The sequence below is a fragment of the Microcebus murinus genome, chromosome 16 (assembly GCF_040939455.1).
Source record: "Microcebus murinus isolate Inina chromosome 16, M.murinus_Inina_mat1.0, whole genome shotgun sequence".
Classification (NCBI taxonomy): Eukaryota; Metazoa; Chordata; class Mammalia; order Primates; family Cheirogaleidae; genus Microcebus; species Microcebus murinus.
The window spans coordinates 14,914,842-14,938,451 of record NC_134119.1 but is presented as its reverse complement, the minus strand read 5'-3'; the positions used below and the strand labels follow the sequence as shown (position 1 = coordinate 14,938,451).

The 23,610-nt window shown below is 42.9% G+C and overlaps 1 protein-coding gene across 1 annotated transcript in view; it reads left to right on the top strand.

Annotated features, from left to right (window-relative positions):
- Positions 1–23,610, top strand: part of PCSK2 (proprotein convertase subtilisin/kexin type 2) — a 229,894-nt gene that overhangs the window by 134,518 nt on the left and 71,766 nt on the right. The window lies entirely within an intron of this gene.

The following is a 23,610-nucleotide window of genomic DNA, read 5'->3' as shown; positions in this document are numbered from 1 at the left end:
GAAACCTGCATATGGACACACGCTAGAACTGGCCATCATGTTGGAGCCGCAGCCCAGGCCAAAGGCAACCAGACAAGGCAGGCAGCCTGGCGGCAGGAGGAAAAACTTGAAGTGTGAAAGAACAGAGGGCCAAGGAAATACGTACAGGGAGGGGTGAGGAAGACAGACAGTTGGCAAGGTTTAAATCAACTCTAGCTGATGATATTGAATTGGAGGGTGGAAACGAGCCATTTGGGTTCTTGCTGGACAAAACCAAAGGCAGAAAGCCAAAAAGTGCAGCAACTCACATGACAACCATGGCTTTAGGAAGTAAAAACGTTATCTTTCATTATCGCTGATGACATTGAGCATGTAGTAACCCCTGACAAACAAGAAAGGTTAACCGAGAATCACAGTAAGCTGGGCTAGAACCACACACTGTAATTTCTGCTTCGGCAAGTCACACACTTCTTTCCTGATGAAACCCGCAGCCCTTTAAATAGAATCAATCACTTTATTTTAACTCAGGGGAGTACAATATTCAGGCATTGGTGTGCTCACTTAAAATTATCCAAACTAGTTCTAAGCTAGTAATATATTTCTGTAACCTTCAGAGCGAGGTATAAAAAAATGCTATCTTAGTAGTTGAAGAGGCTCATATTTAGAAGAACAAGGGCTTAAATAGGAGGAGAAAGGATGGCTAATCAGCAAAAGCATTTGAGGGGTCAACAATCTGGGTCATTTGTCCTGGAAAGTGTGTGTTTCCATATTGTACAAAGCAAGTGAAGATTCTCCATGTGTTTAACGCACTGGACATCAAACAGGGTTCTGCATGGGTCCTGTAAACCAAGAAGGGTATAAATTGTGCTGAGCATCCTTTTTAATATTAGGGGGGAAAAATGTTAAATGAATCATTGCCACAGTCCGGCCAGTGTGGCCCCAGAGGGAAACGACAGAAACTAAACCAACGCTGCATTCCCAGTGATGATAATCCACGCGTGCAGAGCGCAGAGTCTGAGGACACAGCTGTCCCCTGCTCCCGCAGGCGCCTTCCCAGCCGCACACACGCGTGGACCTGCCTGCTGGCCTGGTCGCTCGTGTCCTTAAAGGGGCCGCCCCGACGATGCAGTCCTCACCTGTCACCTGGTGACCTTGGCTGACTATTCCGGGGCCTCCCCGCTTTCCCTGCGTCCCCCACAACTTCAGGACCCTGCGGATGTCTCTGATGGGGAGACCAAGAAGCCTGCACACTGCATTTTCTCTAAGGCTCTGATGTGTGGGGAGGGGCGGCTTTTCCTTACCCAGATGTGTCAGGGGTGGCAAGTTCGGCCTCAGAAGGCTGTCCCCACCCACACCCCACCCCCACACGCAGAGGCATTGCCATCCCTCACTGTCCCCTCCCACTCCGAGACCCGGAGCCTCCAGAGCAGCCACATTGCTCATCTTGCCACTTGGAGACTTCAAGGTGGATGGTGCCCGTGGCCTGGCAGGAAAGCTGGGGGCACGTGGCCTCCCTCCTGCAAAATGCTCAGCCCGGTCAAGGCCGCAGACACTGCAGACCACACGGGCCTCCGCACCCTTCCCTCCCCCCGCCCAGCCTGGCGCTGCCGGGCAGGCCGCTCCTAGCACCAGCTGCCGGATTCAAGAGACGGGCATTCACCTGGGGAAAAGCCCTCTGGGGCTCCGCGGAGCCGCAGGTACAAGGCCAGCGGACATGCGATTCATCTGCCCAAAAACCCTCATCGGAAATTGGAAACTGAGACCTGCCAGCTGCCCTCAGACCCGCAGTGCCTGAAGAACTCCATGCGTTCTGTGAGTGTCGCGTTCTTTTTTCTTTCTTATCCAAAAACATTTTTTCTCACTAAAAAATAAACGCATGCTCTCAGTCAAAAATTTGGAAAAGCATAAAACAGATTCAAAACTAGCCATAATACTACCGTTCTTAATATTTTGACATATTTTTGGCCTTTCACTGCTATGTATATATTAAATAATTTTAATGAGACTGGGCTCTTGTTGCATATTCTCCCCTTCCACGTGAGATGCCATGAACATTTTTATATTATGAAGCATTCTTTGAAACATAATTTGAAGGGCTATACCTCATACCATAATCAATTTAAACATTCCCCGATTGGAATGATGTTTCCAAAGGGTGTCCCACTCTAAGAAGGAAATAGCAGAGAGTGACATGAATGTATTCCAAGCCACAACCTGCTAAGGAGAGCTGGAAGAACTGGAAAAGTTTATCCTGGGAAAAAAGAAAAAACTTAAGCACCTAAAGTAGGTTTTCAAACATTTCAAATTCCCCTTGTGGGATGAGTCATTCAACTCATTCAGTAATTTCAGGAAAATTCCCACCAACGGGTGGCAACTGCAGAAGGACGATTTTAATTCAGTCAAAGGAAGAACTGTCTAGTGGTGAAGGTTAATCAATAAATGAAAGTAATGAATTCTCCATACCTGAAAATGTTCAAGAGGAGGATGGATGGCCACTCACGAGGAATGTTGTGGAAGAAATGATAGTGTCTATGCTAAACCTAAACCAAATGACAATTAAGAATTGAACAGAACATGTGATGTCTGTACAAAACTGCACATCTTGATAACATCCATCCAGAGCAAGTCTACAACATGCATCCAACACCTGGAACCGTACAAAGAAATTGTATATATTTACACATGGCTGTGAACATTTTCCCTTTGGCATAGAGGAGAAAACTGAACATCCAAATATCTCATCCTTGAAACCTCAGCAGAGAGCCCAAACCACTGGTTTTTATGAGACACAGTGCCTCTCCCACTCTGTGTAGAGTTGAGAGTGACAACTTTGGAGCTACTAAGCCCATTTATCTTCTTTATTTTTAATTAAAAATTTTACACTCTCATTAACAGAATGGGGATGGCAAACAGCGTAGACCTGCCCAGGAGAGTAATGAAATCGGTGGATAGCAATAGGCTCGGAAATTGTTTGAGTGGAGCATCAACAGGCGGCTTCACACCTTGTTAAGTGACTTAATGGCTCAGATGGAGGGAGCTAGCCCAGTGCCCTTTTAGAGAGGGGTACTTTGGGGAGGTCTTTGTTTGGGTTTCCCCAGATGCAGATGAGGGTTTGAGTCCAAGTAGTTCATCTGGGAGGTGATTCCAGGAAGCAGGGGCACAGGAGGGAGGAACGATGCAGGGAAGGGAACACGGTCCAATATACGGGGCATGATCAAGGAAGTGAGCACAGTGGTTAGCTGGAGTTTAATCCCACTGGGGAACTCTGGGAGGCAGCATGGAATGTGGATGGGATACCCAGGGAGCCTCCATCAGTCTTGGTTGAGGGCTGGCCCAGGGAGATATTAACATCACAGCACTTCCTACCTCCCCACGGCCTGGGAAAGCCCTGGGCAAAAGTGTGGGTACAGGAACCCGGAGAGCCCCAAGGACATGAGGGTGTCAGGCCAAAGGGATATGCAGCACCATCTGCCCCAGAGAGGATGCCTTGAGAATTTATTAAAGGTTAAAATAAAGATGTTCTGTGTTGGAAAAACAAAACAAAACAAAAAAAAACTCCTCCTTGTTACTGACTTATTTTCAGTGCGTACTGAAAACCCCACCCAAGGATCTTCAGCAAATTTCTTCCTAATCAAACCAAGCAAAATGTTTCCCAAAGCAGAATTATTTTCAAAGCTTGGTTATTCCGTATATTAAAAGAGAGGGATCAGAGTTTGCTGGTAGTCCGGTGTTCTTTCTATTAAACTGAGAAAATACTTTGAAAACTGCAAATCAATATATAAATGAAAGTCGTTAGTGTTAATTTAATTCGACAAATCTGTACAGAGTCTGTTGAGTGTTAGGAGCAAATGATAATAATAGCCACTTGTATTATTACTCTATTGTTCTGTGATTGAATTTAATCGGAGGGATTCAGTCCCACTGGTGAAAGCTTAGTATTCCAAATAATTAAAATTCTCTTTTTTCCACCCCAGTAGTAATAACATGAAATGAGTATTGGCCAAGAGACCATTTTAGACCAAGTTAAAATCAGTGCCTCTTGTACCCATCTTCACTGTACAAACTAGGCATTTTCTCTAACCCAACACAACCACTGTGTGTTGAGCCTGTTACGTGCAAACTCCAGGGGAAGAGAGATAAAATAAGACCCTGGCACTCTGCAGAGAAAGCTGCAGGTCAGTAAGGACACAGGTGTGTCGTGCCGGTGACTGTCAGGTAAGGGGAAGGGTATTGGCCTTCCGGCCCGGTGGGGTTGTAGGCTATGTTTACAGAGCCTCTGCTAGGTCTGTGGAATAGAGGGGACTTCCTCAATGACACATGGTGTGTGACTTAGGTGGCAGCTTTCAGAGCACGGCAGGGGTGGGGGGGTTGGGGAGAAGGGGCAGAGCATCTCCTTTAAAGCTTTGCTTTAAAAGGCTGTTCTGCTAAAGCTACAAGGGTGAAGAAATGGCTGGTGGGTCTGTAGAAGCCCAGGAGAGTGTTCTCTCTGTGCCCTGAGGTTTTCTCACTCTGACACAGGATTTGAAGGTAAGTAGCTTGTTTGGGAAGAGATCCCAGGAAGCACCAGCCAGGCAGGGTGAAGGGAGGGGAGACCAGGCGAGAAGTGCCTTTAGCTTGGTGGCATTGACACACCCGGCTCCAGGTGGCATGTGGCCACCATGATAAAAGGGTGACAGCGAGAGACAGACACAGTCCCCCACCCTAAATGACTCAGATGCTTTGAAGTATTGATCACATACATTGTTCCAGGCTTTTAAACACATTAATATTGCATGTGAAATTGAGGTTTAAATAACCTTTGTGTCTTATTGAAAGGAAGGGCTGGCCAGATCCTAGTGAGCACTTTGCCACCAAGAGAACAAACTGAATACTGGAGATAAGAACTTTTTTTTAACCATATTGATAGATCATCAGTCTAAAGTCTATCACTGGACTCGCCCCATGTATTAGAGGAAACTGTTTTTACAGGAACATAATTTGGTATGAAAATGGGAAAAAATAAAACCTCATTTAACAAAACGAAACTACTTGTTTGGATATAAACTTTCAGCTACTGCAAAAAGCAAAGAAAAAAATCAGGTCAATTTTTTTTAATTGTTCAATTGACTAGTTTTCAGTTCATTGAACCTAATGAACATTTGAGAAACACGTATTGAGTTCCTACTGTGTGCAAAATGCTATACTAAGAGCCTGGATTATTAAATGTGAAAAATCTGGTTCCTACCTCTGGGCAGTTCACATGTGCATATATAATTACATTAATTACATTGTCATGTGGTCAGTGCTAGCCTGGAAATGAAATACTGTGAACTTGAGAATGCAACAGCATGAAGAAGCAAGTCGTCCCTAAAAATTAGAGAAGGAAAGATACTTAAATGCATTTAAAGAATGAGCAGAAGCTTACCACATGGGGTAGGAACTTGTTTTCCTGGTTCGATAGATAGAACATATGCATCCATCTAGAAGCTTGATCGATATAATACTGGACAAATGGGTGTACAAATGAATTTTCATTTGCAGATGTGCTTCCACTGAGTAGCATGAACTGAAAAATGTAGCCCACACAAGTCATTTCCTTACCCCAAATTCCCTAAAGGCCTTTGATAGATTCTCATCTCTTTGATGAAATTTAAGTGACTTAAAGACCAGGATAACGTCTTCCAAATCTTTTGCTCATGAGAGAATCAGCTGGAGGCCTCATTCCCCACAGACATCAATAATAGAGACTTTTTAAAATAAATAAATGACTGAATTATGGATGGATGGATAGAAGGATGCTAATGAAACTTAGGGTTTTATTCTGCTTATCCCCAAACATACCTGTTCAGAAAAAGTGTGGCAATGTTTGCATTACATGATAAGCCACAAGAAAGTCATTTATGCAAGCATAAATAATATTTGAAAATTCACTTTTCTCTACTGCTTTACTTTCTTTCTTATTCCTATCAGTGTATACTCACTAAATCCCCAAAATGTGACACATTTGACTAGTTTTCTTCTCCAGATTTCTACCTCAGAGAACCAAAAACCCTTAGGTGACCAGGCCTTGCTTAAAATGGACCTTACAGATAATTAATTTGCCAATAACTCCTTGCTGAAGCTGTGATGAGAAACACATCCGTTTTTACTTTTTCCCTCTCCTCATATGCCTATTTCCCAACTGTGCTTCCTTAAAGCCACAGTTCTGGCATCTGAGTTGGGCCTGCCCAGACTGCACCTGCCCCATCAGGAAGGAAGGTAGTGGGACGAAGGCACAGCGAAGTGGGCAGCCATCTGCAAAGCTTACCTGTATCTTGTTGCCAAGCAACAGAGCCCAAGTGGGTGGGTCCGCCAGGGCCCAGTTTGGGCAAATGGGGGTCTGATGGAGACCAGAGGTCTGGCCCATCCTCCAGGCCGGTTTTCTGGAGCAGCAAGAAAGACCAAAAAGTAATGCCCAGGTCTCAATGAGAGAGGCTCAGACCCTGAGCCACAGAGTTTTCTAACATATGATATGCTTTTGTAGTTTGTGTTAAAGAGCCATGAGGACTACAACTTGCATGACTAGATCCCATTCTCCACTTTAAAACCTCTCAATTGTTTTTGCTTGAAGATAAAACCTTTAGCATAGGCAGAATTCTAAAACAGCCCCCAAGATCTCCACCCCCTGGTGCAAACACTCAGTATAATCGCCCCTTGAGTACAGACAGACAGGACCTGAGAATAAATATGATGTGATGGATATCACTCTCATGATTAGATTTCATTAAACAACAAAGTTAAAGGAATTTTTTCAGATGTAATTAAGGTTTATAATCAGTTGATGTTAAGCCAATCAAAGGGTAGATTATACTGGGTGGGCCTGAACTAATCAGGTGAGCCCTTTAAAAGGTGATCAACAGGCCAGAGAAGCGGGGAGTCAGAGCGTTTTTAAGCAGTAGAGACTTTCACCTGTTGGCTTTGAAGAAGTAACTGCCAAGTAATAAGTATACTCTTTACCTACTGCCATAAATAGGGCTCTTTCGGAAATAACAGTTCTGCTACAACTAGAGGCTCAGAGAAATTTAGTATAGAAGTTAAGATCTCTGGATCCAGCCTCTCTCAGTTCAAATCTTACCTCGACTACTTACTATTTGACCCTGAGCAACTTAATCTCTCCTGTGCCTCGATTTCTCATCTATAAAATGGGTTAATAATAATATACTGATCTTATTGGCGATTGTGATAATCCCATTAAGCATTAAGTAGTGCACACAAAACCCTTAGAAACTTCTCTTAGCACACAGAATACCTTGATAAGCATTCACTGTTGTAACTTGTAACTTGCACAAGTAACTTGCCTGAGATTACACAGCTAGGATTTAGCAGAGAAGACTATAAGCCTAACATGGTCAGACCTCCAAGTCCATGCTTTTACCCTCCTGCTTCTAGGATACATATGAATTCACAGAAAGTATTTTAAAAATTAAATTAAAAGGGGCAATTAGTATGTTATTCTAAGTTTTTCTTCCACTTTTCTGCTACAAGGTATGCCAGAACTTCACAAGGAATAGCCTTCCTTTGTTTTGCTTTGTAATCCAACTCTAAGCCAGGTCCCAGATAGTGCAGAATACAAAGGACTTAGCCCATTGCCAGTTTGAAGAATTATATTTTAGTCCTGAAGGTCACCTTTTAAAATATATTCTAGCACTGGACACAGTGGCTCACACCTGTAGTCCCAGCAATTTGGGAGGCCAAGGCAGGAGGATTGCTTGAGGCCAGGAGTTCAAGACAAGCCTGGGCAACATAGCAAGACCTCATCTCTACAAAAAGTTTTTAAAAATTAGCCAGGTGCAGTGGCAGGTGCCTATAATCCTAGCTACTAGGGAGGCTGAGGCAAAAGGATCACTTGAGCCCAGGAGTTTGAGGCTGCAGTAAGCTATGATCATGCCACTGCACCCCAGCCTGGGCAACAAAGCAAGGATATGTCTCTTAAAAAAAAAGAATAAAATATATTCTGGATGGATATAGGCGCATAGACCTACAGAGTGCAAGACATTTGTGCTTCCTCACTGTTACAAAACTAAAATACATATGTGTGTACACACATTTGAGATAGATGGAGAATTTTGATGAAAGAGATTAGACTGGTCATTGTTGCTAATGACCCGTATTGGATCCTCCTGGAATAAGATTGAGATGGGAGCTCCTGACGAAGTGATTTTCCTGGGTGAGGGCCCTCAGGAGAAGGGAAGGGAGGGAGCAGGGCAGAGCAGGGCAGGGGAGGAGCTGAGCCAGGGTGTGGTCTTGGCTGGAGTCCAGTCTTGGCCATATCCCACGGGGAGCTCTGGAGTGTGAATCCTATCACAGAGTCAGTCCCTCCCTAAGGAAGAGAACCAGCATTTTGTACCTCTGTGTCAATCAGTCTCTGATTCCTGGTGGTCCCTGCAGAAGTGCATTATGTGTAACTTCCCTGGCTTGGTGACTCTCATTGGTCAATTTTCAAGAAAAGGAGAGAGCTGTGAGCTTGCAGCAGCCAATACTTCAGATCGGGGGTCTCAGAACAGTGGCCCAAAGAAGGGCACCTGGACAGGCACCACATCTCTGTGGTTCAAATGCCACACCTTTGTACTCCCTGTATCTTCAATGCTCAGCATGTGACTTGGAACGTAATAGATGTGCAATGACAGTTTGCCAAATGAATGAAGTAAAGAGAAAAGATTTAACCTTAAATATTGAAGCGTTAAGCTCCATCTAAACCAAGGGTAGAGGGAAGACAGGATGAAAGAATGGCCACAAGGTCAGCAGAACAATGGTCCCCCCAAATCCCTGCACCCTGTGACTATGTTAGGCTACATGGCATATGTAAAGGGACTTTGCAGATGGACTTAAGGCTAATTGAAGACAGGGAGATTCTCCAGGTGACTCAACAAATGCAACCACAGGTTTCTTAACTGCAGGAGAGGGAAGCAGACGATTGGGTCACAATGAGGATAGATGAAGGGATGGAAGACATTCCAAGTATGAGAAGGACTGTTGCTGGGTCTGAAGGCAAAGACAGGGGGGCACAGACCAGGGCCTGGAGGTGGGGGAGCTACGGAAAGTGGGACCAGCTCTCAGCTGACAGCCAGCAAGAAAACAGGGCCCTCAGTTCTACACGTAGCTGAACTCTGCCAGCAACCTGGTTTAGCAAGGAAACAGATTTCCCCTAGAGTCCCCCAAAAAGAAGCACGGTCCTGCTGACATGTTGATTTCAGCCCGGTGACACCCATATCAGACCCTGACCTACAGGACTATAAGGTAATGTGTGTTGTTTAACCCTGTTTAAGTTCGTCGTAACTTGTTAGGGCAGCAATGAAAAACCAACAGGCCATGGTTCATTGCAGATGGCGTTCTCCCTCCACCTGGCGGAGAGCCGAACATTTAAATCTCATAAGTGGTAGAGAATGGGATGTCACCTCTCGGCCACTATCCCAGCACCACAGGCTCAGCAGGGACATAGACAAACCAGTTCTGAAGCCAGCGATGGCGTGGATGAGCCCAAAACCATCCCACCTGCAAGTCCAGGAAATGAAGGCCCCTCAGGAAGCAGAGTGAGCAAAATGTGTGGACTACGAGATGGATCCAGGTGGCCAAACCCGTCCCCTGGGCCTTCTTGGTCCTCGTTCACACAGATCTGCAATGCCCACGCCTCTCGCCTTCCCAACATGTGCCCTCCCAAAGCTGACAAAGCCTCCTCGCTGGGCTGGTGTCGGCGTCTGTTCGCGGGCACTCACCTGCGCTCCATCTCCTTTCAGTTCCTCCAAGTTACACAGTTGAGGCACATGCCCTGCGGAACCCGGGAAGACGGGTTTTGCTGCGCTGAACTCAAGGCCCTAACAATTCATGGGATTTTAAAGGTGTTTTGGGCTCGTCCCTCACATCACAGAGGAGGAAACTGAGGCCCAGGAGGAAGGAGGATTGTCAGAGGTCACACAGCAGGTTAATGCAAGAACTGGTGCTGGAAGTCAGCACCAGCGTCCCCCGGTGGCTGCAGCGTCCCCTGGTGGCTGCAGGTGCCCGCGCCTATGGGGATGCTTCCACGTGCTGGCGCAAATCCTGGCGGAGCAGAGAACCGTCTGCACATCAAGAAGGCTCTGCACACCCTTCCCCCTGCCAAATCCTCCTAGCCCACACTCTGCCACCTCAGGGAACCCCTTGGAGTGGGTCTAATGCCTGCTCTAATCCCTTCGTACCATTCTTTGTGTGTCCTCACCTTTACTTTGGTCTGTTTTGGCCTCCAACTGCCAGCACCTGCTGCTCTTTTGGGGGGAATTGCCTTAGGGCCACTCTGCCCACCCCACTCCACCGCACCCCACCCCCGTGCGTGGTGACCCCATGCATCTGGGAGTTACATCCCCTCTTGGTGGCGGGTAACCTATCACTTTGGAGTATGAAGACCTTTTCTCAGGTTGGGAAACGCTGAGGTTTAACCCCTCCAGAGTCCTCTGCAGCTACAGTCCCCAATCCCCAGGCCTCAGACTGGTACCAGTCCCTAGCCTGTTAGGGACCAGGCAGCAGAGCTCTGCAGCCACCCCCACCTCACCTCCAGTGCATGGAAAAATTGTCTTCCATAAAACCAGTCCCTGGTGCCAAAAAGGTTGGGGACCGCTGCCCTGCCTGCAAATACATTTTGGCATGGCATCTTCCCGTGCCCTCATCTGCCTCGCCTACCCCTTTCCTGGCTTCCCCTGGGAGCACATCCTTCCTAAACCAGCCCACAATCCTCCATCTCAGGATCAGCTCCCAGGAATCCTGATCTGCTTACATTTAAGCCGGCTAGAGCTTCAGGCAAAGCAGAATTTTCCATCCTAAGTGCCCAAGGCAGAGAGAATCTGTGACGTAGAAATAAGATTAACTCCTCCACCATGGCAACCTTGCTGCTGACTCCCAACCTATGGGAAATTATTTTTCACAAAGAACCCTTAATTACTAACCAATAATTAAAACCTGAAGCCAAGAACAGGAAGCCAAGGCTTGGCTCTTAGCAATGTTCCTTAACATCACGCTGAATATTAAGGTGAGGTCTGCAGTTTCCCTGTGGCACGCACACAAGCTCTCCACAATAAGTGCTCTGCTAGGCGGAAGAATAAGATGTATTACAGTGTGTGGGAGATGTTTTCATTAAGCTATGGGAAGAGATGGATTATGTTTTATAACTCAAACGTTGCCAATTTTTAAAATAAGGGGTTTGGTGTAAATCTAAGCTATTCAGGGAGCACTAGTTCAAGGACTCCCCCTGGAGTCATTGTAAGCAAGAAAAAAAAAATGCAGGGTTTGATCTTTATGGTCCTTGGTTTCCCCATCTGTAAAACAGGGATGACTGTCTTCCCCTACAAGATTCTGATTGTCTTCAGAATCAAAGGCATATGATGATCAGTCAGGTTGCTGATAAGAACACGGGGTCTTTGTTGATCTATCCAAAAAATATAAATTGAACTCCCTAGAATGCTAGAGACATTGAAGCTATTCTGGTACGGATTCTAGACCACCCTCCCTACTCTTCTCCACCATCCCCCATGAACATATGCACATCTACCCTCCAACTTGTAGAGAATGTTCCAGAAGACTCGTTGAGAAGAAGCCAGTCCCCGTATAGTTATCTGATATAGTCAGTACCTTTTAGAGATTCTTACCATGCACCTTATAAACAAAGATTATACTGTTTACGTTTTCTGTGAATAAGACCATGGCCACAGTTCTTAAACACTTCAATTAATCTCTCACAAGCAGTCACAGTGATCCTACGCAGCATGGCAGCTTTGTTGGGGAGTTTTGATTTGTTGCTTGCTTGGTTTCAGCTCACACAGCCATCTCCCCTCACATGGAGAGCTTGACTATTCATTAACAGAGTGTGAGGTCTGTGTTTTGTCTCCTGTCTCTTCTCCCTGCCTTGGTTCTGATATGTTGGCCTTTGCAATTTGGTCCTTTTTTCTCTGTTGACTTACACTGAACAGTAGGCATATGAGTTCCTGGCATCTGTTGAGTATTTACTGTGTGCTTGGCCTTGTGTTTTACATGCATCATCACAGTTAATCTGCATAGGAAACCCGTGAGGTGGGTACTTTCTTATCCACCTCTCACAGATGGGAAACTGCAGATCAGAGAGGTTTAGTGGATTGCCCTAGCTCACACAGCCAAGGAGGAGCAAAGTGTGAAGTTCACCATCTGTCATGCTGACTTCATGTAACTGGGCCCCCTAGTCTCCTGCATCCAGCAATGCCATTGCCATGGGTGCAGTGACTAACATCCCAAACACTCCACTCCTCCTTCCCCCCTCCTTCCTCTTTCCCCCTCCTGCTTCTCTGTGTCCACTCTAGCATCCTGGACCAAGCCAACATCACTTCCTTCCCAGACCCCACCAAAGCTTCCTGCTTCCACTTTTACCCTCTGCAATGCATTCTCCCCAACTCGACCAGGAAGGACATTACAAACAAAAAAGCAGAGCAGGCCATGTCACTGCCCTGCTTAAACCCAACTGGTGGCTCCCTCCTCCTTCCCCGTGAGGCTCAGAGCATCCTTGCTCTCCAAGGATCGGACTCAGCAATCCAGGATTTTCCCTTGTTCAAGGCTTGGAAGACTTTCCACTGCCTTTTCTCACAATTGAGTCCAGCTCAACTTAAATAGCACACCCCATTTAGTCCCTTCTTAATTCTTAAAATAGTCTGAAGCCATGAGTTTGTTTATGTTCTGTTGCGTGTTTGTGGCCCCCTCCATTGAAATATCAACCCCAGCAGGGTAGGGACCCGACCTGCCTTGTGACCTCCTTCCCCTCACACAGCACAGTGGCTGGACCAGAGTAATCAATGGTCGATAAGTCTGTGGGACGGCCAGGCGCGGTGGCTCACACCTATAATCCTAGCACTCTGGGAGGCCGAGGCAGGTGGATTGCTTGAGGTCAGGAGTTCGAAACCAGCCTGAGCAAGAGTGAGACCCCGTCTCTACTATAAATAGAAATAAATTAATTGGCCAATTAATATATATACAAAAAATTAGCCGGGCATGGTGGTGCATGTCTGTAGTCCCAGCTACTCAGGAGGCTGAGGCAGAAGGATTGCTTGAGCCCAGGAGTTTGAGGTTGCTGTGAGCTAGGCTGATGCCACCGCACTCACTTTAGCCTGGGTAATAAAACGAGACTCTGTCTCAAAAAAAAAAAGTCTGTGTGGGAAGACTGACTGGCCGAACAATAGACGCTTTGCTTTTCTTTTTTTCTTTTGCCTTCGCCCTTTCATTTCTTCTGACCACACTTTCTTCTCACATAGCTCCCATCTCTGCCTTTGTTATGCTCATCCTTTTGTCTTGCCCATAGTAGAAATTATTTATTTATGCCTCAGTAAACACCAACATTTGGCTATGAAAGAAAAGCTGTTGGTCAGTGCCACCCGGAAGACAATCCTCCTAGGAAATGAATACTTTTTAGTACTTCCTGGATTCTGGAAGAACTGGTATATTTCTTCATAGCCACAAACCAAGCAACAGAAAGCCCCGCTATCCGAGACTGCTTTGCCCATCCCAAGAAAACAGAGAATTAGAGAAAGCGGCAGGAACAATTTTCTTTATGCTTTTAACTCCTTCATTTGTGTTCCAGATGATTAGCAGTAGCCATCTGATTTCTCAAAGCATGCAATTGCAAGCCATAAGAGGAACCTAGATTTTTTTTTATACTCAGTTAAATATCAAAAATCTTTTGAAAACGAAAATAGTTTTTTTAAAAAAAGATATACATGGGCATGTTCTTAGATAGTAAGTTTTGCTTATCCACTATTCCACTAGGTGAAGGGAATTCCCACTGTTCACAGGGCTCTCTTGAGAAACGTGGTGTTATAGTGTCATCATTATTAATATTAAACTCGATGCACCATATTTATAAATCCAGGGGGAAACGAACCTGGCCTGGAAACAATGCTTATAATTATAATCGTGCACTCTATCTGTTCCTCACAGGGAAGGCTTAAAATATCAATTTAAATGCAAATGAATCTTATCATTCCAAATTAGACTTATCCCATTGTGTTGAAATTAATATAGAAAATAATATTGAACACTACATTACAAGTAATTAATATTGACACAGTGAACAATATACACACTCGTTTTGATATTTGGGGGAGGAAGCCTGGTCTGTGTGTGCACCACTGTGTGTTACAAGCAGCAGCCAGAACACGATACCCCTATCGCCTAGTGGGGCTGACACCCGGGATTAACACGACAGACATCTCAGGGGAGAAGACAAATGGCAATGATACATTTTAGGACCCCATAAGCTATTCTTTGAGTCTGAAGAAAAGTACACTTGGACCTGTATTTAAGTGACTAGATATTATTAATATTTTAAAAATTATTTCCCAATACTAAGAAGCTATAAGGAAAGTCTTAAAAATTATAACATTTCTGTTAAACATAAAGACCTTTGTCTCCTCTATTATCTAACCTAGTGGTTGGCAAACTGCAATCCACGGGCTGGCCACCTGATTTTGTAAATAAAGTTTTATCAGAACACAGCCACGCTCATTTGTTTACTTACATCTATGGCTGTTTTCATGCTCCAATGGCCAAGTGGAGTAGTTGTAACAAAGACTATATGTTCTGCAAAGCCTAAAATTTGCTGAAATGTCCTGATCTATCCAGTTGTATATCAAGATCTAGCAAGATGGTTTTGTTAGAAACATTAAGTGCAGAGAGCTGCAATGCGGGTCCGGTCACTGCTGCACCACGTTCTAGCTGTGTGCTATCTGGCAAGCTGCTAAATGTCTCGGGGGCATAGCATCCTCATCTGTGGGGGAGCTGAGCAGATTGGACTGCTGTCTGGTATAACTCTAAAATCTTATGAAGCTCTCCTCCTTTCTAATAAAATCCCTGATTAAGAAACAAAAGCTGAATTGGCTTGGTAAGGAAATGAAATTGTCAAGTAGTTTGAATCTACTTAATTTGCTTTTGAGAATGACAGACATTAAGTCAAAGTTATGCTCCTTTTCCACGCATGATGCTCTATACATTAATCACTGAGACTGAGTGATTTCAAAGAGTTTTGCATTTATTTACTTTCTTAGTTGGGATTCCCCCAAAAGCTCATTCTGAGGCATGGATTCACAGACAAGCATTTTATCTGGGATTTAGTCCCACAGGTAGGGAGTGAGACAGGGAAGGGAGTCAACACAGGGTGTATAACAAGTGAGTTACCACTGTAGGCAACTGGAGCTCAGTTCTGCTGGGCAGCCCTAGGGCATGGGTTAAAACACATAAGGGAGAAGGAGTGGGGGTATTAATACACCAACTCCCATCAGTCATTAGCTGAGGACTAATACCAGGATGGACAAGGGAGCAATTTCCTATACTTCTGGGCTGCCATATCATGGACAGATTGGGCTCCAGATATAAAGACACAAAATACACACAGATGGAAGTTGAGTCAATATGCATTGAAATGCTAAAAGCAAGAGGTTATGGATAGGACATTCAGCAGCATCTGGTACACTTACAAAATCAGTGGTCTCCAAATATTTTAATTACACAACCCTATCTGTAAAAATTTTTGAGCAGGCTCTCCCAATATATTCATTTACTCAATAGATGTATATACTACTATAATTATGTGCTATGTACATTATAAAGCATATCCAAGAAAGGCAATTTTAAAGGATAAAATAAAACCAAATAGTAAAAAAGTTAAAATGTACACCCATGTTCATACTAACATTACACACAATAGCCCAGAGATAGAAGTTCCCCCTTGCGAGTGGCTTTTCATGAGCTGCTTTAGCATCCTCATGACATGGCAGCTGACTTCCCCCAGAGCAAGTGATCCCAGAGAGGGAGCAAGATTAAAGCCACAATGTCTTCTATGGTCTAGCCTCAGAAGTCACACACCATGATTTTGCAGTACCCTATTGGTTATATGAGTCCAGCCTTGTTTGTAGTGGGGGACTATATACAAGGTCATGAATCCCAGGGGGCAAGAATCACTGGGGCACAGCTGACAGGCAGAGATGAGTTGATGAATAAAGCAGATATGGTCTCTACCCTCAAGACCTTAGCACTTAGAAAGTAAAATAGACCCCAAAGAAATAACTACAGAAAGAACTGTTTATTTACAATTGGGTGCACTGTTATGATGGAAGGGTACTGGATACTATAAATGTGTTTACTATGAGGAGCTTGATCTGGGCTGCTGAGTGAAGAAAGGCTTCCCTGGAGAAACTATCCCTATGTTGATGCCTTCAGGATGAGGAGGTGTTAGCCAGGTGTCTGGCAGCAGAAGGAACAGCTTGTGCAAAAGCCGTGAGACAGGATGTTCAGCCCTTTCAAGGATCTGAAGGCCAGCGTGTGTGTTTGGAGGGAAGGGAGAAGTATATCAATTTAGAGAGGGGGAAAAAATGGCATGAGATGACATTGGAGAATTAGAAGGAGAACGAATTGTGTGGGCTTTGTGAGCCATAGGATTTACAACTTCATCCTAGGAGCAAAGAGAAGCTTGGGGTTGGAGGAAGGATCACATGACTTGATTTGGCATTTTTCAAAGATCTGCCTGCTATGGAGATGGATTGGAGGTGGGAAAAAGGGAAGCAGGAAGAGGAACTTTTCTAGGAGGAAGATTATTTGCCACAGAGCTGTTGTGGGGGAAAGTGGGCAAGGGAGAGAGAGAGAGACAGAGAGAGAAAATAGTTAAAGCACCCTGAACTTAGGAGATGCTCACTAAATATTATTTCTCTCTTCCCCTTAAAAAAAGAAAAAGAAACCACAGGAACACTTAAAATAAGATGATATCTGCAAAACATGTATCTGTAAAAAGAGCAGATGAAAACCCTGTCAAATAGTACAGGCCTCATTAGGCACCTCGTAAGCATGAGCGCAAGGGTCCTGGGGGGTGGGGGGGTCTTGTCTATGGGAAACGCAGAACAGGAGTTAGCAGCGGGCTTAACGCCTCGCTCCACCACCAGCAGGGACCCGGACCAACCCACGGAGAGCTCTGAATAGCATTTATGATGCTTAATCAGAAAGCATGCAGCGTTGATCTGGAAATTAATTGGATGCTCGGATTTTTCACACATCATGGAGAGTTAGATATTACAAAGATTTTGACAGGAATATATTTAGTAACAGTATCACTGACGTTCGGTCCCAAGCAGGGACCCATATCTTCTCCAGGGCTCATTATATTCTGAGTGACAACGGGTGCTTAGTAAATCTCTTTTGATTATGATGATCAGCCGAGTTGCTCAGAGTGTCTTTAGTGCTAATGAGGAATTGTACCACAGTTGGGGTTTTCTAAATATGAACTCAAACCAGGATTCTCATGACCTGCTGTGCTTTTATTTATTTAATCATTTTTACTTAATTGAGTCACTATTTTAATAGATTGTTTTTAAAGTTAACTGTATGTTACCACCATATATGGAAAACTTCATTTGACATATAAATAAGACAATCATAAAATATAGATACAGTCCACCACCCCTGAAGTCCCCCATCTGCAGCACACAGTGGGGGGCACAGCACAGCCTGAGAAATGCTGGACTTGGATGTGCTTGCAGCCAGGGGTCTTGGAAGGAACAGCCAGAGTCATCAGTTCACACAGCTACGGTATAGGAAATGTGTCCTTATATGACATAGGATGTGTATTGTTACAACAAACTGGACCGGGAAACAAACCGAGAGCCACACGAGAGTACTGCAAAACAGACTTTTATTACACCGGTGGTCTCGCCTCCAAATTCTGAGCAAAATGGGGTCTAAGCCTGGTGGCTTTTATACGTTACAGAAGTAAATGGTTACAAAGTCTGCACAAGACTGAGGTCTAGTCACCTGTTACTCTATAGTTGCTTAGTCATGCTATTTTGCACTTATGCACAAGATTGAAATCTAGTCAAAGGTCACACTTTAGTTGCTCAGTCATGCTAGTTTGCAGTTATGCTACTATTAGGAAGGGAGTGGAAAACTTCACCCTTACAGTATGACATAGGGTATATGTCCTATGCCCTTACAGTATGACATCGGGTATATGATTGCTATAGGGAAAGAATGGTGGAGAGAGAAAGGGAGACCTCTTAAGTGAACAACAGTGAATATTGGCTGAACCTGAGAAACAAATGCTCTTTGGTATGTGGAAAGGGTGCTTAGACTTCGTAGCTCCAGGGACCACCAGCTAAAAGAGACTAGTCTTCTGGACGCTCCTGGGGCAGGGACCATTTACCTTGTGTCTCTCTAATCTTGGAGGTGGGAAGGGAGGTATGGCAGGGTACCTGGAATGGGAAAGGGCTCAGTACAGAGTTTACTGCTGCTGAAAGGTCCCTGGAGCCTTTCCTCTATAGGAAAATACCTACAGATATACCTAAAGGTAGGTATCTGTGAAGACAAAACCTACCTGCAACCTAATACATTGCTAGTGTGAATGTCAAAAAGTGCAATCCCTTTGGAAAAAAGTTTGGCAGTTTCTTATAAAGTTAAACACACTTAGCATGCAACCAGCAATCCCACCCCTAACTATGTTCCCAAGAGAAACAATATACGTTTACAAAAAGATTTATACATAACATCTTTATTTATATCAGCAAAAACTGGAAATAATTCCAATGTCCATCAATGAGGGAATGGATAAATAAAATTGTGATATGTGCATACAATGGAACACCATTCTACAGCAAAAGGAACAAACTAGTGATGCATACAACAAAATAGGTGTAACTCCAAACATTATGTCAGCTAAGGAAGGCAAACATGAAAGAGTACATACTCTCTGGTTCCCTTTACATGAAGTTCTAAAACAGGCAGAATTAAGTGATAGCAATAGAGATCCGAACAGTGGTTGCTTGAGGTAGGTGGAGATGACCTGAGAAGGGTATCATATCATCAGAGAATTCTCCAAGTTGATGAAAATGTCTTCTATCTTGATGGCATTGATGGTTTCATGGGTGTATACACTGTCAATATGCATCAAGCTGCACATTTAAGATCACATATCTTACTACACATCAATTATTCCTCAACAAAAAAATGCAATTTAAAAAATAACCTATTATCGGGGATGGGTATATACAACCACAACAAGTAAGATGTGCAATGTTTGGGAGATGGACACGCTTGAAGCTCTTACTCAAGGAGGAAGGGGGGGCATGGGCAATATATGTAACATTAACACTTGTACCCCCATAATACACTAAAATAAAAAAATAAGTAAATAATCTATTATCAAATGAGCCAATTTAGAAATCAGTTACCACTGAAGATGCCCCATGAATGTGGGAAGAACAAGAGTGGGAACCTGCCCATGTCCTGGGAGACTTAAGTCTTGGCATTTCCACCACCCACCTGGAAGATATTTGCCCACCCACCTCCCTAGGCTGTCTCAAGCATGAAAAAAGATAACAGATGTCAAGGCATTTGGAAATTCTCCAATTGCTCTGTGAGCTGAAAGGGGTATTGTTTAAGTCACTGTTACTAAATTCTTAGAAATGCATCACTCTTTTTTCCATATTTTCACTTTTAATGTAGAAGCAAGGCTTGCTCATCACCAAGAAGATTCAAACATTACAGAAGTGTAGATAAAATAAAAACTGCAAATTCCCTCCTCTCCCCTCTCTCCTCTTCCTCCTCTGTACATCCCACTCACTTTCCAATTTTGGTGACGTGGCAGTTCTGTGTGGATCCTTCCAGATTTTTTTTTCTTCCCATACTGAAATCATATAATACATCCTATCGTGCAACCTGCTCTTTTATTTAACAACATATTCTCTCCCACGGTATGGACGCACCATAATTTATTGAACCAAGCCCCTCCTGACTGACATTTTGGTTTTCCACTAAAGTTTTGCTGTTATAAACAACAGGATGAATGTATTGCCTTGAATATAGATCTTTCAATCCTTGTGTGAATATCCCTTTAGAATAAATTCCTAGAAGTGAAATTTCTGGGTCAAGCAGTACATGCAATTTTAATTTTTACAAACCTTATCAAATTATTCTATGAAAAGATTGAATCAATTTGCAGTCCTCCCAGTAGCATCAATTCTCATTTTGATCCCAAAAAGAGGAAAAATAAAGTCTAGAAAATGTTGACATTTTCAAAGATTCTCCAATGCCCTTGAAAAGTGTTAAGTGGAGCTGAGACCAACATGTCCTTATTTTCACTGCTGACTTGAAATTTCCATAATGAGGAAATAAAACACATAATTTAAAAAAAAAACCTTTTAAATAATGAGATTAATGAGAATTGAGAGCCTGTGACTTGAACATTTGCTGGTGAATAGATACAGGGATGGAAACAGTGTTGTGTCAATTACTGTAATTAACCAGAAATGAAGATGAATGGAAGGACCTCCCTCGCCAGCCCAGCCTCACCTTCAATGCTGAGTAATGAGCCACTGGTGGGGGCTGGGAGGCAGGACCTGGGCTGGGACTGGGCAAAGGAAGCAGCTTTTATTCTCCAAAATGTGTACTGGGTTCTCAGAAACAGAGACATCCCATCCTACCAGGGCATCCCAAATAACCCCCATCTCATGTAGCTCATCCTTCAGGAAATAGGACACTTTCCAACTAACACATTTAGGCTCTATCCCCCAAGGTATTTTTTTTTTTGCTTGAATAGAGTTAAACTCTTTCTGAACCTGAGAAAATATGACCCTGTAGGAAACTAAGCCTGTTCTGGTGATGAGATGCCCAAACAGGAAAAATACTCAACGCAGTGCTTTGGTATCTTATGGACCAAGTCAGAGAGAGTTCATGACCCACCTAGTCGTCATTGTAGTCAATTTTTTTGGAAATATCTCTTTAGAATAGAAAAAAAAAAAGATTTAAAAGAAAAGTTAGTACATTCCAAAGCTATGTTTAGAAATCATCTATAATTCTCTACCATGATAAGAGTACTTTATTATCACATAAAATTATTCTAGTCTGATAGCCAATTGCCATTTGTCTAATTCACTTTTTATTTACAGAAAGTAAAATTTACTCTTTTTGGTGCACCGTTCTCTGAGTTTTGACAAACGCATAAAATCATGTAACCACCACCACAATCAAAAGACAGAAGAACATTCCATCACCCCAAAACAATTCCCTTGTGCTGTTCCTGGTAGTCAACCACTCCCCACCCCACTCTGTCCCCGGCAACTATTCCTCTGTTTTCTAGCCCTATAGTTCCTTCTTTTCTAGAATTTCATATAAATGAAACCATACAGTATTTACAGCCTTTCAAGTCTGACTTTTTTTCATGCATCTGTGATTTATCAGTGTGATCGTGTATGTCAATAACTTGTCCCTTTTTATTGCTCTGTAGAGTTCATTCCCTTCTATGATGTGCCACAGTGTGTTTACCCATTCCTCAGTTGTGGGACATTTGGATGACTTCCAGTTTGGGCAATTATAAATAAAATCATCATATACATTCACGTACAGTTTTCCTATGGAATTAAGATTTCCTCTGTTATTTAATCTCTAGAAAATGTAACAGTCCTCAGAATGCACGGAACCTAGAAACAGTTCAGTTGCCTCAGGGTGGAAAATGCTCTTCCCTGTGAATCACTCTCTTATGTAGCAGTGGTCTGGAAGTGAAAGGGCTATGACCTGGCCATGTCTGGCTGTCTGTCCCAGCTGTGCTCCCAGCAGCACATAAGGAGCTCAGAATGTGGACTTTGATGCCTTTAGTTCAGTGAGTCCAGAAAATCACTTGTCCATTTTTATTTTAGGTCCTATATCAAGCAAAGCCAAGAAACTTCATTTCTTTTCCTTTTCCTATCAATTTTTATATCTTAATAGTTCCATAAAGATTTATAAGCAAGTAGGTCTTAGGATTTTTAACCAAATGAAAGAAATTTAAGTGAAATTCTGATTATTTTTCTGTTTGAAAATTTTTTGGAAAATATATGCAGTTCTCAAATTTTAACAATAAATGTGCATTTATAATGCAAGATTATGTTCCCAGAAAGCTAAAAATAAAGTTAAAATTATCATAATTATACAATCCTTATTATACCTCAACTCTAAGACCAATTTTTGATGATGTATCTTTAAAAAGAGGAATATTTTTTAAATTTTTCTTCTTTTCAATCACAATTGAACACAGCTGAGTCAAATCCAATGAATATTTGATGGGGGCTAAAGATTTGCTGTTTGCAAATGATTTTGAATTGGATTTTGAAATTTCAATTGTATAAAATTTATGAGACCTATTTTTCTCTCTAGTGTCAGCTTATTTCATTTTTCCATTTTCTAATTGTTTTTCTAAAGTAACAACAAAATGCAATTAAAATATGCAAATAATGCTGCTTACAACACCTCCATAGTGAAATGTGGTATAAATAAAGGTGGTATTACACTGGTACATTAAAAAAGGAGGTTTTGGAATATCAACATTTATTGTAAAAACAGACAAATATAGTAAGGAAAAGTTGAATGTTTAAAGGTTTAGAAACTCTTGGGAGCATGCTTGTGTTGTCCTGCCTGATTCCAAAAGCAAATAATTGTATTTTAATAATTGTATTAATGTACAGACCATGAGCAAGCTCTACTGACAACTCCCATAATGTCATATGATACTAGAGTCAACAGAATAACTTAAACAATTCTTGTAGTTAGTTTATTCATTCATTCAACAAATTTGTTGAGAGTCTGCTATGTGGTCTGCCTAGTGGTATCAAGTAAAAGACCCAGGCCATATGCTTGAACCACTTATGGTGAACTGGGGTTGGAAAAGTGAGCCAAGTACTGTGAAGGGACATCTATACACAGCAGAGTAGCATGTGGGGAAGGGGGTCAAATGAGCTCTCTTCTTGGTTCTTGAAAATGGCAAGAATGATGGTGGTAGCAGGTATGGCAAGGAACACCGTGATTCAGGGCGTGTAATCTCCAAAAGATCTAGAGCAGAATATTTCCTTCTGTAGAGGCTAATGTCCCACAATTCACCTCCCGGAACCCCTGTGCACAAAGGGATTGTGTGATTAATGTGAATTCTGGTGTTCCATCTTGTAGCAACTTAATAAGGTATGTGCATAGCCTCCAAATGAAGGCCATAATCACTTTTCCACTGTTTATGAATTATGAAGTTGGATTCCCATCACAAATGCTGTCAAAGTTTCTGGCTTCAAAACCAATTAAAATGATGAATAGCTGCGAAACGAACCAGAAGTGCATTTAATCTTTCTCCAGAACAGTTGGGGATCAGTTCCTTTTTTTTTTTTTTTTTTTGTCATATTTCACATTAGCTGGGAACATAAAATTGGTCTTGCTCAAAGGTAAGACTCAAACAACTTCTTCATAAAAAGGAACTGATCCACTTAGCTTTTTTTTCCATCTATAAACACTGAGATATTTACAATGTGCCTTAAGCTTCCTTTCTGATTATCTCCCAAGGTCATGACATTCTATTTCCATCTTCTCCTCTTAGCAAGGTTATCCTAAAAAGAATCACCAAAGCAAAGATTAACTGTTTGAAGCAAAAAGAAACAAGCAAGAAGATGGCTAACAAGTTCTTGAGGTTGGTTTATTATGGATGCAAAAATGGGTGGAAACTCAAAGCCCTAAGTTCTGCTTCATGTTGTTAGTCCTGATCTTACTGCCATTTAATATATTTTAGGTCCTTGTTTGCCGATGATACGATCTTTTATCTAGAAAATCCTGAAGACTCCTCCAAAAGACTCTTATAATTTA